At 22.0% G+C, this 18,186-nt stretch overlaps 1 protein-coding gene across 10 annotated transcripts in view; it reads right to left on the reverse strand.

Moving 5' to 3' along the window:
* LOC122509963 overlaps nt 1-18,186 on the reverse strand; it is a 253,775-nt gene that overhangs the window by 160,513 nt on the left and 75,076 nt on the right. For 9 of the 10 annotated variants that reach the window (XR_006302396.1, XR_006302400.1, XR_006302397.1 and 6 more), the window contains one exon: nt 9,722-9,782. The gene's annotated coding sequence lies outside the window, so the exon portion shown is untranslated. Of the gene's footprint in view, nt 1-9,721; nt 9,783-14,828; nt 15,072-18,186 lie in introns of those variants that run through there. The other variant, XM_043624357.1, reaches the window with a different exon arrangement.

Consider the following 18,186-nt stretch of genomic DNA (forward strand, 5'->3'; position numbering starts at 1 on the left):
TAATCAGTACAGAGTGAAGATTTATTTAAATTAGTGAAAGGAATATAAAAAAGTTTATATCAAAAAATTAATTCCCTTCTTCAATGTTGACGACTCACATTTATAAACAACACTGATTCACAATGAACTTTCATTTATGTTAATATATTCACTGATAAATATAAACACTTAACTTCACTGAAAATGAGTGAAATTACAACTGATAGATCTACCAAAATTTCTGGGCGGAGCTCACGCCGAAGTTTTACAATGTGAAAAAAAAAATTAACACAGTAACTGTAAAACCACATTTTTAATTTACTTTTTTTTTCTTCTTAAATGTAAACTGATAAAATTAACTTCATACTTTTAAAATATTTTTAATCTTTGTGCACTGAAATGGGATTTGGATTAAAAATTTTTAAATTGAATTAAATATAAAAAATGAAAAGACTAAATTAAATTTAAGCTAAATTAAAAAATTATTCATATAAATAAAAAATTTGTATGTAATTTACAATTATTTCATATATACAGTCACAATTGATACAAAAATTTAATTTTGATTTTTCCTAACTTTTCCCTGATTTGCAGATAAAATTTTGAATTTTTCCCTGATCCTTATAAAAAAAAGTCAAGAGCAGTTCAATTATACTAAATACTTTCAATAAAAATCTGTAAATAGTCAATAATTTCTAACAGAATTTTGGAAAATTTCAATTATTTCAAAAATTATCAATTACTTGTTTATAAAAATTCAATTCGTTCTAGTTTCATTTTATTTAATTTTTTTAATAAATTAATTTGAAAAATTCAATAATTCTATAACAAGTCAATAATTTTTAATAGAATTTCAGGAAATTTCAATTATTTCAAAAATTTTCAATTACTTGTTTATAAAAATTCAATTCATTCTAGTTTTATTTTATTTAATTCTTTAATAAATTAATTTAAAAAATTCAATTCTATAAAAAGTCGACAATTTTAAAGAAAATTTTAGAAAATTTCAATTATTTCAAAAATTTTTAATTACTTTATAAAATTTTATATTATAATTTACAAATATAAACTTTATAAAAGTTCAATTACCTTTTATTGAACTGAAATATTAAAAAAAAAACTGTTTTTTAGGGAATTTTAAATAAAATAATTTGTAACTGAACTAATTTATTTTTAAATATTCAATTCTTATTAATTTCTTAACAGCAATTGAAATTTTCAAAAATTTTAGTACCTATAAAATACAATTTTCTTTTTCTTTTGAAATACAATTATTCCTGAAAATGTCAACTTCTATTAATTAAAATAATCTTTAAGTTAATTTTTTAAATATCAAAAAAATGATTAAAATCTTCCATAAAATTATTTTTATAGCAATTTTTTGAGAGAAAATCAATGGTTAGAAAAAATTTTTTCATTTCGGTTTTTATTTTTCTTAAAAATTTCTTAGATTCTAAAATCCATCCGTAATTTTGTAAAAAATATGTTTTTGTATATCTACAAAAAAATTGACAAATGAAAAAATTGATTTTTACAATTTTTGAAGCATTTAAAAAAACATTGTTTTTAGGTTGAAAACGCTAAAAAAATAACATTGTTATACAATTTGTTTATGATGGAAATTCACTTGTTTATTTTTCTAATTAATTTCAAATCATAATTTTATCATATTTTTTTAAAATTTTTTATTTAAAAAAAATTATGATTTGAAATTAGTTAGAAAAATAAACGAGTGAATTTCCATATAAAAACATTGAATACCAATGGTATTTTTTAGCATTTTAACTTAAAAACCATGTTTTTTTAACTGCTTCAAAAATTGTAAAAATCAATTTTTTTATTCGGCAATTTGTTTTTAGATACAAAAACATATTTTCTACAAAATTTTCTTTTCGGTTTTTATTTTGCTTCAAAATTGATAGATTTTAAAATCTATTAATTTTTAAGAAGAATAAAACCGAAAAGAAAAAATTTTTTTCTAACCATTGATTTCCTCTCCAAAAATTGCTATAAAAATAATTTTATAGAAGATTTAAATCATTTTCTTGATATAGTTAAAAATGTAGTCGAAGTCTCCCCTTATGATTAAGGGGAGAATCTAATATTAGATTTTAACTTTTCAACTCAAGTTTTGTATTTTATTCATAAATTAAGTTCATTTTATATTTTAAATCTCAAAATTAGCTAAAATTGTCCGAAAATTGTTATAATATAATTAATTGTAGGTAAGTTATAAAATCAGAAAATCAGGCTTAAAGAAAGATCGTGACAGGTTTACAAATTTAAAAAAAAATAAGTAATCTAGAGAGATGATCACTGTAAATATTGACGGAAATGAAAATTCATGAAAAATTCATGAAAAGAAAAGCTATTCGAAGTGAAATTCAAACACGATAAGAAAATGCATAAGAAAAGGGTCACGTGGCGATGAAAATTTGTAACTTGTAAGTATGTACTATCACCATCGCGACTCAACATTCAAGAAACTAACAGTAATCGTCGAGCACGTGCTTGCGATTCACCATACAACACTCAAGTTGTGGTTGCCGAGAGAGAAGATCAATGAATCGAATGATCCTCCAGGTGTCCAATGGATACAAATCGTGTCTTATCGTGCCATAATCAACGACACATTCTCTCCTAACTTCATATCACTTCTCTCTCGTTTATTTCACACATATATTCTCCCCAATGGCAAAATTCCTTCACTCAATTTCTCTCCCCACCTTCTTATTTACTTTTTTTGACTATACTTTTTATCAGCAAAAAAAAAAAAGATCTTTTTCCATCTTTTTTGCATAGAATAGACTCTACAATCTTCTAAGCATAAATTCCAATACTTTATTACTTCTACTTTGTTAAAATGAAAAAAGAAAAATAAATAAATATATTTTCACAAACTATAATAAAACTCGTGTCGTAAAATGAATCTCTTATATACTATAAACTTTCTACACAGAATGCTTCTTTTTTCCTAATCTTTTTCCCCACTATAAGTTTTAAATATTTCAGGATTATGCTGAAATATCTGTCTTAAATGGCGATACACCTAGTAATCTACGGGATTAAAGTTTTATGCAAGATATTAGCCACTTGGAGTATTTAAAAACTTTTTTAAACATTACTAACACATAAAATATCCCTCTCCTATATACATGTGTCTATTCGGTAGCAATTTTAAATTTATTATACATCGAAAAACACAGATTATAATCATTTCTTTTTTGCCTTTGATTTTAATCCAAAAACAAATATTTAAGCCATTATTTATAGGCATCGATAATTATACTAGAATTAAGAATTTTTTTCTTCCTAAAAAATTATTATTAATCCATAATTGGTATTTTAATGACTCTTTACGTAATATAACAAAATAAATTTTCCCTCGTTGGAAACAAAATGATTATTACTTGACTCTAAAGAAGTAGTAAAAATTGTTTTCTAAAAAATGGAACAAAAAAATTACTTTGGAAAAAATATTGAAACTGATTTTGGGAAAAATAGTGATTTTCCTGGAAAATAGTGGCAACCTTTGAGAAAAATTCAGTGAAAGTATTTGAAAATACGGACTTAAAGGACCAAAAATAAAAAATTAGGGACCATTTACGGACCAATTACTGACAAAAATCTAACCAGTCCGAGTCAAATAAGAGAATATTTTAATTAAAACTATAAATTAAATTTTTCATAACTATGAAACATGAAGATATCGATAACTCCGAGTCTTCGACTCGGAGTTCTCGATTTCTTCATGTTTTATAATAATTATAAAGATGACCGAGTGATAAAATCATTTGCAATTCAATTATTATTTACAAAAATTTTTAACTAAAATTCTTCTTTAAATCGATTATTTTTAATAATTTTCGAAAAAGTTCTTTGACAATTTTCAAATCCATTTGTTTATAATATTCAATTTTACGAAATTTCAATTATTCGTAAATTCTTCAATTAAATAAATATTAGAAAATAAAAACTTAAAATAATATTAAAAAAATTCAATTAAACTTTTTCAAAAAAAATTAATTTCAAAATTCAATTATTTTTAAAAATTCACGCAATATTGCTTTTAATATTCAATTATTATCTAACATTTTAACTGATATTAATTTTTAAATCAATTTTTATTAGAAAATTCAAGTAGAAATCAATTATTTAAATACAAAAATAAATTATTTATTGAATAATTAAATGTTTCAACAAATTCAATTCCCATAAAGAATCGTTATCAACAAATTTTCAAATAATTGAATTCTATCAACTAATTGTAATAAAATTTTTAAGAATAATAAAATTTTTGAGAAATTCGATTAAAATTGTATGGAAAATAATTGAAATTCTGTAATGAGTTTTATTATTTGTGAAAATAATTGAATTCGTAAGAAGAATTTTATTACTTTACAACAATATTTAATTTTTGCGAATAATTGAATTTTTGAAATAATTTGTAACTTTTACAAAATTGAATTTTTTTACGTGTTTTTAACTAAATCCATTATTTTTAATAATTTTTGAAAAAGTTCTTTAAGAATTTTCAAATTCATTTGTTTACAATTCAATTTTACAAAATTTCAATTATTCGTAAATTCCTCAATTAAATATATAAGTATTAAAAAATAAAATATTAAAATAATAGTAAAAAAATTCGCAATTAATTCTGAAATAAATTTTATTTTTTTTCTTAAAATAATTAAATTCCTAAAAAAAATTTTATTATTTCTGAAAATAACTGAATGATTGCGAAGAAATTTATTAAAAAAAAATTATAAATAATGAAATTCCTGTAAAATTTTTATTATTTTTTGGAAATAATTAAAAGTTTGTGTAGAATTGTATTACATTCTTTTTTAAATAATTGAAGTTTTTTTTGAAAATTTTTATGAAAATAGTAGATATTGAAAATCATTGAATTGAGGAAAATTTTTTGAATATAATTGAAATTTTGCCAAGAATTTTTGAAAATAATTGGATTTTGAAGAAGAATTTTATTATTTATAAAAAGAATTTAAATTATGACGAGAACTTCTTTAAATTTTTTTTAAATAATTGAATTCCTGAGAAGAATTTTAATATTTGTAAAAATAATTGAATTCCTGTTAATATTTTATTATTTATGGAAAAAAATGAATTCTTGTTTTAAATAATTGAATTTTTTTGGAAAATTTTATTAAAGTAGTAGATATTGAAAATCGTTGAATTGAGGAAAATTTTTGAAAATAATTAAATTTTTATTATTTCTAAAGATAATTGAAATTTTGATGAGAATTTAAAAAAAATTTTGAACATAATTGAATTTCTACGAAGAATTTTATTACTTTTAAAAATAATTGAATTTCTGCATTCATTTGTAATTTCTCTTAAATTCTTCAAATTATGTCGTATAATTTACGAACTTTTTATCCTTTTTGAATCAAATTACGGACTTTACGAACCTTTGCCAAAAAAAAACGGACTTTTACGGGATTTACGGACCTAGTTCAAGCCTTGAAAATTGAATAAAAAAATTAAAAATTTGTTAAAAAAACGAATAATTAAAAATTATTTAAAAATATTAAACAATAATTTTATAAAGAAAAAAAATTCAAGTTTCAGAAGAAATTGAATCAAGTTCAAAAAATCGTGTGCTCTTTTATAAATATCGAGTTCGATTTACATCTGTTTTTATATTTTTATTTCAGATCAAGCTGACAAGTCAGCATTATTCTTGACAGGGTCTGCTTTAGTCGATCACGTTTTGAGCCCTCGACGTCATTGGGTGAAATCTTGTTCGAGTGCTTTGCTTCCATATTCATCTGGAGCTCTTCTATCACACTGAAGATTTCTATCTCGCTACTTTAAACTATCATTTCGAGCAACTAATCCATCTCCCTATTATGTCACACCGATTCCCTGCCCACAACCACATTCTCATCATTTTCTCTAAATAAAAAAAAATAATACCCAAATCCAAAATTCTCCTAATAATATTCAGAAAAGAAATTTAAAAGTCGTTACAAATTTTGATGAACGAGAAAGATAAAAAGAATTCGAAAAGGAGCAATAAAAATTGGCATTACTGCATTCATTATTGTATAAATAAAAAATTAAATCGATGCGTTAAGAAGTCCACTTATAGCTTTTAATGTTTACCCAGAAATGACTAAGCACATTAAAACAGTATTTTTTTTTTTTTTAGAAAGTTAAAAGGGACAATCTTGACAGTTTTGCTAAATTTTAACCAAAAAAATATGAATATAAAATGAATATTAATAATTTTAATAAAATTTATTTATTTAAGAAATATACGTGACAAGTCATAAATTTTTAATGATAAAAATGTTTGCTAAAATTATACAAAGTATAAAATATTAAGAAATAAAAGCAAAAGGAAAAATGAGAAGGGAATTATGAAAATATAATTTTTCTGTATGATGTAGTGCACCTACGTAATTAAGAAGAAATAAAATATTAATATAAAGCAACACCTTGCTTTGCGCAGACTTTTAAAATTCTTATCTCGAAAGTTTCTGTGACCTCTACAAGATTTCACTTTAATTTATTCCTACAACATGATAACTAGATCAGACTTAAGATTGCTAAAATAAATCATCCCGAGATTCAAAATATGTACGCATAAATATATAAATATAAGTCGCACACCTAAAGTTTTAATCTTTAAATCTATTTGGAGCATTGATAGCAACAATTCAATCATACAAGTTTGTCAGTTAAAACTAGGTTAGAGCGTTTTGTCCTTCCTATTGATAAATTTCAATTATTATTTAACACACGCACATATCGACGAAAAAAAATCCAAAACAGATAAAATTACGAAATTAAAAACCAACTGTCAAAATAATTCCTTCTCTATTATAAATAATCAAAAAACTAAATAATTCCAAAAAATTTAATTTAATTTTTAATTAATTTTTAATTTTAATTTAATTAATTTAATTAATTTAATTAATTTAATTAATTTAATTTTTTAAATAATTTAAATAATCTCTTGCTCTTCATTTTTTTTTTAATTATAATATACAATCTCAATCTATAATGATATTCTTCTGGTCCAGATTCCTCTATTAAAATGCAATTTTATAGAGAGCAGGATATGCATAAATCGATAGGGAGAAACATCGACTTGTCAAATAGAATTATTATCATTTCACTGAAAATTCTTTACAGAAAATTTTTCCCTCAAGTTTATATACTTAAAATATTATTTACAAAAATAACAATTAAATTTCCGTCCTAATAAAGAAACGAAATAAACTACTTTTGACGAGAGAAAAGAAATTAAACTTTCAAAGAGAAATGCGAAAGAAAATAATATCAAAACGAGAGGTAAAAAGAAATATCAAAGGATAAGATGAAAGTAGTTTCAATAAAAAAAAAATCTTCCTTGCGAAAAACTTACTAATCAGAAATAAAATTATTATCATTTGTGTGATAATAATAATAATAATAATAATAATAATAATAATAATGGTAACAATAATAATGATAATAAATAAAATAATGATAATAGATTTGTTTTTTTAAATTGTAAATACAAAAAATACACGTAAATGTAGATGCAAATAAACAAAGAAATAAAAAAATAATCCACTACATAAATAAATAACATTACAGTTAAATAAATAAAGAAAGAAAAAAATAATTAAATAACCAATAATAACGATATTTTATGCAAATCTGAATTAGTAGAAATTGAGCTAAAAAATTACTTTAAAAAGAATTTTTACTAATTCCTCAATAACATTTTACTAATTTTATTCTAGACCTCGGACCGAGTAAAAATTTTTACAATAAAATAATAATATATTTAATATATTTAATATATTTTACAATAACAATAAAATTTTTTTAATTATAAAAAATTTTTCTCGATATTTTTATCCTCTTTAATTTGTTTAGAATCTTATAGAATAATTACATTTTTCACTAAATTAATTGATATTTAAACTCTCGGTTTAAAAAATAGTAGCATTAGTGGCTTTTTTAACGAAATAAGTTTATAGTAATTATTCACTAAAACTGTAGTCAAAAAATTATTACTGCTAAATAAAATAATATATTATACTTAAAATTAGTGAATATTCTTACTAATACGAATTATAGTGGTTCAATTTTTATTAATTCAGATTTATAGTTTATATTTATAATGATTTACAGTTAATATTCTTATAAAAAATTTTATCAAAATTTTTGAAAATAATTGAATTCTTGTCATGAATATTGTTATTTATGAAAATAATTGAATTTATGGAAAGAATTTTGACATTTATCAAGATAATTGAATTCTTTTTGACGAATTTTAATAAAATTTTTAAGAATAATTACATTTTTCAAGAAATTTAAATAAAATTGTATTTATAAAAATATAAATTGGAATTCTGCTATGAGTTTTATTATTTATGAAAATAATTAAATTCCTAAAAAAAATTTATAATTGAAGAAAATAATTGAAACCTTGCAAAAAATTTCAAAATTTATGAAAATAAATGATCTATTTCGAAGTTTATAAAAAAAACTTTTAAATAATTAAATCTACGCATTACATTTTTTAAAAATAATTGAATTCTTTGGGAAATTTTATTAAAATAGTAGATAATTATTCTAATGAGAAAAATTTGTGAAAATAATTGAAAATTTGCAAATAAATTTATTTAAATTTTTGAAAGTAATTGAATTTCTGCAAAGAATTTTATTACTTTTGAAAATAATTGAATTGTTGTGATGAATGTTGCTATTTATAAAAATAATTGAATTTTGCAAAGAATTTTATTAAAATTTCAGAAAATAATTGAATTTCTTGGAAAAATTTCGATATTTATCAAGATAATTGAATTCTTTCGAAAAATTGCGTTCACATTTTTGAAGTAATATTAAATATACATTTAAAAATTCTGCTAATACGAATTAATGACTCAATTTTTATTAATTCAGATTTATAGTTTATGTTTATAATGATTTATAGTTAATATTCTTATAAAGAATTTTATCAAAATTTTTGAAAATAATTGAATACTTGTCATGAATATTGTTATTTATAAAAATAATTGAATTTATGGAAAGAATTTTGACATTTATCAAGATAATTGAATTCCTTCGCCGAATTTTAATAAAATTTTTAAGAATAATTACATTTTTTGAGGATTTCAAATAAAATTGTATTTAAAAAAATTTATAATTGAAAAAAATAATTGAATCACTGCAAAAAATTTCCAAATTTATGAAAATAAATAAACAATTGCGGAGTTTATAAAAAACTTTTAAATAATTAAATGTTTGCGTAGAATTTTATCAAATTTTTTTTAAATAATTGAATTCTTTTGATAAATTTTATTAAAATAGTAGATAATCATTGAAGTGAGAAAAATTTGTGAAAATAATTAAAAGTTTGCAAATAAAAATAAAAATAAAAATAAAAATAAAAATTTTCTTTTGAAAATAATAGAATTATTCTTGTGATAAATGTTGCTATTTATGAAAATAGTTTAATTTTGCAAAGAATTTTATTAAAATTCATGAAAATAATTGAATTTCTCAGAATTTCGATATTTATTAAGATAATTGAATTCTTTTGAAGAATTGCGTTAAAATTTTTTTAAAATATTTAAAATATTTAAAAAAATTCAACTAATTTCATCAAAATTGAAATAAAAATTATTCAAAGAAATTAGTTCCACTAATACGAGTTAGTGGCTCAATTTTTATTCATTCAGCTTTATAGTTTTTAGTTTAACTTTTACTAACTTACAGTTTACGTTGATTCTCTCCTTTCGATAACGGAGTCTCGATCTATAATAAATCCAATGCACCTGAAAAAATAATGTACTGTTAATAATTGCAATAATCGCTTGAATTGGGAATTGAATTGAATTCACTTCGAGCACAAATTTTATTGTAAATAAATAAATAAATAAATAACCAAAAATATATTTCTATTAATATAAAAATAGTATAAATAATAAAAGTTATTATTATTATTATTCTTATTATTATTTTAATTGTTATTATTCTTAGGTGTTATTATTATTAGGTATTATTAATAATAATAATTATTAGAATTTTAATTTAAGTAAATAAATTACTATAGCTATAATAATAATAAAAAAAAAGAAAACTATAAAATAATTTTTTAATTCACACACTCGATTTATAAATTCAGAAACTATTTATTATCTAGAATACGAAAGTGATAAATCAAAAGCAAACTGAAGATTCCCTCATAATTTACTCATCTCTGCTTTAAAGTAATTAGAAAATATTGGGTGTCTAGTCTAGACTTTCGCGAGTTTCTGCGAAGAAAACACGAAAGATATTTTCCAATCACGTAACGGCTTTAATTCGCTTTCAACCGCATTATCGATACGAGATGCTTCCTAGCACGATCTGAAGCGGACGTGACCTAAAGGCATCAGTCATAATTTCAATTTCCAACATCACGATGAAAAAGAAAACATTTCCAACATCAATAATTTATTAAACTAAAGTAAAAAAAAAAAGAAATGAAGAAAAAAACAACAAACAATTTCTCAAAATTGTAAAAACAACAATTTTTCAAAATCAAAAAAAAAAATTCTTTTTATCCCATTTATTAAAGAAACCTAAATACTCAGTAAAAACATCCCGTTAAATGTTGTAACACATCAATTTTATCGAATGCACACCATGATTCAATTTTTTTTTCCCTCTTTCTTTCTTCTCTCTTATAATTCCGTTGAATCATGATGCACACGTTTATTTATTTTGTGTCAACACAATTATTCCATTATTCAATTAAACGATCATTTTTACAGGCAGACCATAAATTTGAAATTACCAACAAAAAAAAACGCATGTATGCGTACATTGCACAATATAATAAATGATTAGAAAATCGATTGACTCAATCATAATTTTATGTTTAATAAAAAAAAATTTAATTCTTTAATTTAAGTATAGAATTTTATATTCTATGAAATGAAATTTTTAACATTGGGAAATATTTTATATTTTTCGACTGATGAAATCTGATAAGAGGCCTATAGAATAAAGCATATATAGAAAATTAGATGAGAGACGCAGTATCTCGATCAGTTGTATATATGTGAGATGAAGAAATATATAATTTAAATAAAATTAATTGCTCACAACAAAATGTCTTGGAAGGAAAGAAAACGTTCAAAGGCTGAAAGGTCAAGACTGCCCCTTTCTACGGGACCTTGGCGATCGCGTCCAGCCTTTAAAAGAGTCGACCAAGTAAATCTAACTTAACATTACCTTGCACGGACTCTCACCTTCTCTAGTTCAATCCCTTCCTCAATTCTATAAACTTCTCCTTCCATTACAACATCGAGTTTGCTTTTTCATCTCACTCAATCATTCTCTATATAGTTCAATTCGTTTTTCTCTCTTTCTATCTCCTCTGAGACCGACGATATGATCTTAAGCCGCTTCTAGAATAACGCACTCTACATCCATTGTATATACTCCGCAAGCACTTATTAATCTTACTTTCGAACAGAGACCTTTTTCATATTATGACAGAATTGAATCAATTTTGATTAGAAAACTTTCACGAGAGTCGAAACTACTATAAAATTTTTTTTATTGCTATCTTAATAACATTAAGATATAAAGATTTATTTTTTTCATTTATTATTTTAATACTATACTTGTGTTATTCAATTTATTATTTTTCTTTTTTAATTCAAAAATGTGTTATTTTTATATGACGATGAAAGTGTGAAGAGAGACCTGTTGAATGCCAAAGTACTTTTATGTGAAGATGATGAGACAATTTTTATATTGACCTTTTTAAAAATCCGATGCCTCAAAATGAATTTAACAGCATGTGATTGTTACAGAATTCAATGTTAATTTTTTCGACCACTTTTCTCTTAAAATATTAAATAAATTAAGCTAGTTTTTTGTCAATAACTCTAAAATATCATAAAGAAGGGCAGTGATGTGAAAAAGTTTTAATATTTTGAAAATTATTTATTAAAAAATAACTTTAAAATTATCAGTTCTCAAAATCACTTTTAATCAATTTCTCGTCTTTTCCGATTTCAAAGTATTTTTTTATAATTTATTTTAGAATTATTAAAACTTTTGCACATCACTGCTCTTCTTTATTATATTTTAGAGTTATTCACAAAAAACTAGCTTAATTTATTTAATATTTTAAGAGAAAAGTGGTCGAAAAAATTAACATTGATTTCTGTAACAGTCACATGCTGTTAAGATTCTTTTCTTCATGTTGGATTCAAAATTTTTTATAAACCACAAATTATGAATTATCAAATAAACCAGTTTTTGATTTGTTACTCTAAATCTGAATCAGTAAAAAAGTGACTCTATTCTCGCGATTTGAATCAGTGGAATTTTACTGAATATATTTCAATAATTTTTAACTGATCTTCAGTGAAATTTCACTGATACAAATCGCATGAATAGAGTTACTGAAAATCAGTCAAATTTCACTGATTCAGTTTTAGAGAGACACACATTTATTTACAAATAATTTTTACTTTTCTATTCATAATTTTTACTTTTTCCCTGACCCTAAAGACTTTAAAAATGATGAAATATTCAAAAAAATTTCTAATACATTTATTTACGAATTAGAAATTCCGATTATTTGGAAATTCTTCAATAAAAAAAAAAAATTTGAAATAATTTCCAAAAAAAATTTCAATTAAACTTTTCCAAAAAAATTATTTTTACAAAATTGTTAATTAGAAACCGATGATAATTTAAAATTTTTAAAATTCAATTCTTTCTAAAAATTCATCCTATATTGATTTTAATATTCAATTATTATAGAACATTTTAACGGAAATTAATTTTAAAATCAATTTTTATTAGAAAATTCTACGAGAATTTAATTATTATAATACCAAAATAAATAATTTATTGAATAATTCAATGTTTTTTAAAATTGAATTCTTATATAAAGAATTTTATCAACAAACTTTTGAATAATTGAATTTATTCGCCGAATTTTAACAAAATTTTTATTATTATTAAGAATAATTACAATTTTTCGAGAAATTCAATTAAAATTGCATTGAAAATTCTTTACGAAAATAATTGAATATTTGCGTAGAATTTTGTAAAAATTTTGTTTAAACAATTGAATTGTTTTTAGACATTTTTTTAAAACAGTAAATATAATTATTGAAATAAGAAACATTTTTGAAAATAATTCAAATTTGCCAAAAATTTTATTTGAATTTTTGAAAATAAATGAATTTTTGCGAGGAATTTTATTACTCTTGAAAATAATTGAATTTTTGCAAAGAATTTTATTCCTCTTAAAAATAATTGAATTCTTCTAATGAATATTGTTATTTATAAAAATAATTGAATGTTTGAGTAGAATTTATCAAAATTTTTTTAACATAATTCAACAATTCAAGTATTTTGCGAAACTTTTTTTAAATAGTAGATAATCATTGAATTAAAAAAATTGAAATTTTGCCAAAAATTTTATTCAAATTTTTGAAAATAATTGAATTTTTGCCAAGAATTTTATTAATTTTGAAAATAATTAAATTTTGCAAAGAATTTTATTAAAATTCCTGAAAATAATTGAGTTTTTGGAAAGAGTTTTGATATTTATCAAGATATGTAATTGAAATCTTTCGAAGAATTGCGTTAATATTTTTGAAATAATATTAAATATCTATATTAAAAAATTCAACTGATTTCATTAAAATTGAAATTAAATTTTTTCAAAAAAAAAAAAAATTTCCACAGAATTATTATTTAAAATTATGAAAAATTTAGATTGTAGAAATATTTAAATGTAAAACCTTTTCAAAATTCAATTATTTCTAAAAATTTCAATTATTTCTAATTTCTCCAAAATTCAATTTTTTCTAAAAATTTCAATTATTTCCAATTTCTCCAAAATTCAATTTTTATTAGAATTTTTAAATAAAATTCTTCTACAAATCCATTATTTTTAATAATTAATTGAATTAAAAAATTGAACATATTTCAGAAGAATTATAATTATTATAAATTTTGAAAAAAATCAAGGTCTTTAAAATTGTAATTAAATTCTTTCAAAATTGAAAATTTATAAAATTTCAAATTGAAAGCTTTTGAAGTTAATTTATTTGTGGAAATTGTAAACATAACACTTACATTGAAAAAAATGCATTTTATTCAAATAACCGATTACTTGACAATTATCAATTAAATATTTATTTGAATCAAATAATATTTATTGGACACAATTAAATGATTGTTGAACTAATAATTTCAGTATTGGAGAGAAATACCATTTAATTGATTCCAAAAAATATTATTTGATTAAATCAAATATTTAATTGATAATTGACAAGTAAACGGTTATTTGAATTAAATAAATTTTTTTCAGTGCATAAAATTCAATTAGTTTTGAAATAAATAATTTTAATTTAAATCAATTTAATTCATTAGGTATATAATTTAGAAGCAATAATTTTATGACAGTTCTCCAAGAATTAAGTTACTTAAAATAAATTATTGGTAGAATTTGAATATTTTTCAGTACTTTTAATAAAATTCGTTGACTTTTCCCTGATTTGTAGCAAGTGTTTTAAAAAGAAAAAAGACAAATGTAAAATAGAAAAATATCCGCCAATTTCCTGATTGATGCAATCTGCCTCCACAGTTCGTAATAAATAATAAGAAACAAAATGTAGAGTAAAAAAAAGGATAAAAATAACAAAAGCAAAAGTTGCAGAAAAGGAAAGGAGGATTTGCCACTTGATCAATTTTTCGATGAGATTGGTCTTACAAAATAGTTGGCAGTCAGGTGTTCAATTGAAGTGGTTGTCGGGTAAGTGTGAAAGCGGCCTTAACTTGCCTAGACTATAAGCGAGCACCTTCGATGCCTGGCTGACACGCTCCAGCGCCGCTTTTCTATATACAAGAACGACTTTTTTCGACTTTCCCTTGACGCGAGTGAATTATTCCTCCTTGCGCGATATCAGACCGACGCGGCAGCGGCTGCGGCCGTTCTAGTATTCTTTTCACCGACGCGCGATCCAATTACTTCGACTAGGTGAGAAATCAAGATAGTCTCTCTCTCTCTCTCTCTCTCTCTTTCTACATTCAAACAGCAACCACTGAACAGCTGAGATTACTGATCGCGGAATCTTTATACCTTTTGTGGATGTCACTTGATACAATTTCCCCGCGTCATTTCCTTTCAAAGTCAACGACTCACCAAGGAGACTCACTCTTCCAGAAAGTTTTCTAATATATAATCAAAAAATTGAAAAAAATTACCTATCCTCCAAGGAATATAAAATAAATAAACAGTATAGAAAAAAAAAATTTCTTTTATTTAAAGAAATACTTTAAAACTCTCTAATATCAAATAGACTCTGTTAATTAAGACCCTTGAGAGAGTCAATTAACACTCCAAGAGTGTACTATAATTAAAATTCTCAATCGACAAAAAAAATCTTCACGCAAATCAAGCATTTTAATTAAACATCATGTAATTTAGATTTCTTGATTAGAATCAGTAATCAAGCAAGGATAATAAAGAATATATACTCTAATAATAATAAAATATGCATTTAGATGAAATTCCCCTTAATCCCTGATACAATCTGATTAGAAAATATGAGTCTGCATTCTAAATGCAATCGGTTTTCCGTTACGGAATGAAAAGCTAGATAGATACATAATAAATTTTGTCAATTCGATATCATGAAAAGAAATTCAATTTCACTAGATATATTAAAGTTTAACGACTTTCTGCAATTTCTAAATCGAAGAAATGGACCTAAATCTTCAATTTTCAGTGTTTCTACAAATTTCTCCTTTGCTAAACAAGGTTGCCACGCTTTTGATCTTTTCAAATTTCCTGACTTTTCCAGGTTTTCTAGATTAAAAAACGGAATTTAAAACAATTTCAACTAAAATTCTTCTTTCAGTCAATTTTTCTTTAATACTTTTTGAAAAAAAATATTATTTTTAATATTTTTTTTTTTTTTTTTTTTTTATTAACCCTCGGAGAACACATGGGGTTATTTTGACCCCACGATTTTTTGCGAAAAGCTTTTTATCTATTGTTTAATATTTTTTATAAGGATTATAAAGTACACAGACTTATTTTACAGAGTTTAGACTATATTTTTTAAAAATTCTTAGGATAATCAGATGAACAGTACAAAATTGGTTGAGCATTGAAAAATGATCTAAAAAAGAGGTGTGTTCTCCGAAGGTTAAAAAAATATTATTTCTTTAATAATTTTTGAAAAAGTTCTTTGTAAAATGTCAAATTCTTTTGTTTACAATTTATTTTACGAAATTTCGATTATTCTGACATTCCTCAAATAAATATGTTAGATATTAAAAACTTCAAATAATTAAAAAAAATCAATTAAACTTATTGAGAAAAATTAATTCTACAGAATTCTTAATTAAAAGTATGAAAAGTTCAAATATTTAAAGATTTTAATTTGAAATTCATTTTTAAATCAATATTTATTAGAAAATTCTACGAGAACTTCAACTATTTAACTATAAAAATAAATATTTTATTAAACAATTAAATTTTCATAAAGAATTTTATCAACAAATTTTTAAACAATTGAATTCTCTTGACAAATTTTAATAAAATTTTTAAGAATAATTGCATTTTTCGAGAAATTTGATGAAAATTATATTAAAAATAATTGAAATTCTGCCAAGAATTTTATTTAAAATTTTGAAAATAATTGGATTTCGGAGAAAAATTTTATTTTTTATAAAGATAAGTGTAATTTTGACGAAAATTTTTGTAAATTTTTAAACATAATTGGATTTTTGCGAGGAATTTTATGAAAATTATTTTGAAAAAAATTGAATTGTCACGCAAAGACTTTAAAAAAAAATTTTTTTAATAATTTAATTCTTTAAAGAAATTTAATTATAAATGTATTGAAAATCATAAATTGTAAATAAACTGTAGCAAAGGTGTTTAAAGTATTTGAATTTCTTTGATAAGTTTTAATAAAATTTTTAAGAATAATTATATTTGTCGAAGAATTTCATTAAAATTGTATTAAAAATAATTGAAATTCAGCATTGAATTTTATTATTTATGAAAATAATTGAATCTCTGTAAAAAATGTTATTATTAATGAAAATAATTGAATCCCCATAAAAAATCTTATTATTTATGAAAATAATTGAATAATATATAAAAATACTTTGTAAGTAATTGAATTTCCTGTGAAATTTTCATTATTATTTATGAAAATAATTAAATGTTTGCCTAGAATTTTATTAAATTTTTTTTTAACTAATTGAATTCTTTTAAGAATTTTTATTAAAGTAGTAGATATTAAAAACCATTAAATTGAAGAAAGTTTTTGAAAATAATTAAAATTTTGCCAAGAATTTTATTAAAATTTTGAAAATAATTGAATTTCTTGATAAGAATTTTATTACTTTTAAAAATAATTAAATTTCTGCAATCATTTGTAATTGCTTCAAAATTCAATTTGTTTTAGTGTTTTTAACTAAAATTCTTCTACATATAAATCCATTATTTTTAATAATCAATTAATTATATATTAAAAAATTTAACTAATTTCTTCACTAAATTGTCAAGAAGAATCAATAGTCGTGTGAGTTCGAGGCCTCTAAATTCTGTTAAATAGAATTTCAGACAATTATAAATTCTTTTCAATAGATTTTCTGTTAATTATAAATTCTGTTTAGCGGAAATAGTTCTAAATAAAAATTTAGTGAACCAAATAATCAGCTATAAAAATGATCGACAAAAAAACAAATTCTATTAAATAAGAAATCAGTTATCTGATCATAATTTCCATCAGATTTTCATGCTTCTATATAAAACAAAATGAAATTCCTTGACAATTGGATAATTTCCAGATTTATCATGACATTATTTTGTATTCGGAGGAATACCAGAAACAAACACAGAAAAATATACAAAAATAAATACAGAAAAAAGTACAAATAAAAAAGGATAACAAACTAGAACAAAAACTAAAAATAAACATCGTTTCCTTTAAATGAAGAAAAAACCAACTTCTATTGTAATGAAAAGATTATCTTATCGCGAATTATAAAAAATACACACGACCTTACTTCCGTAAATGGTTGACACGATAGTAAACTGTATTATACATGTATACCACTCGAAATCAAACGGAAGTTACGTTAAAAGCGACGTAATCTATACTTAACGACCCACGCCCAGAGGCTTCCAAAGGAGGT

This window comes from Leptopilina heterotoma, unplaced genomic scaffold (genome assembly GCF_015476425.1).
Source record: "Leptopilina heterotoma isolate Lh14 unplaced genomic scaffold, ASM1547642v1 Lhet_120, whole genome shotgun sequence".
Taxonomy (NCBI): domain Eukaryota; kingdom Metazoa; phylum Arthropoda; class Insecta; order Hymenoptera; family Figitidae; genus Leptopilina; species Leptopilina heterotoma.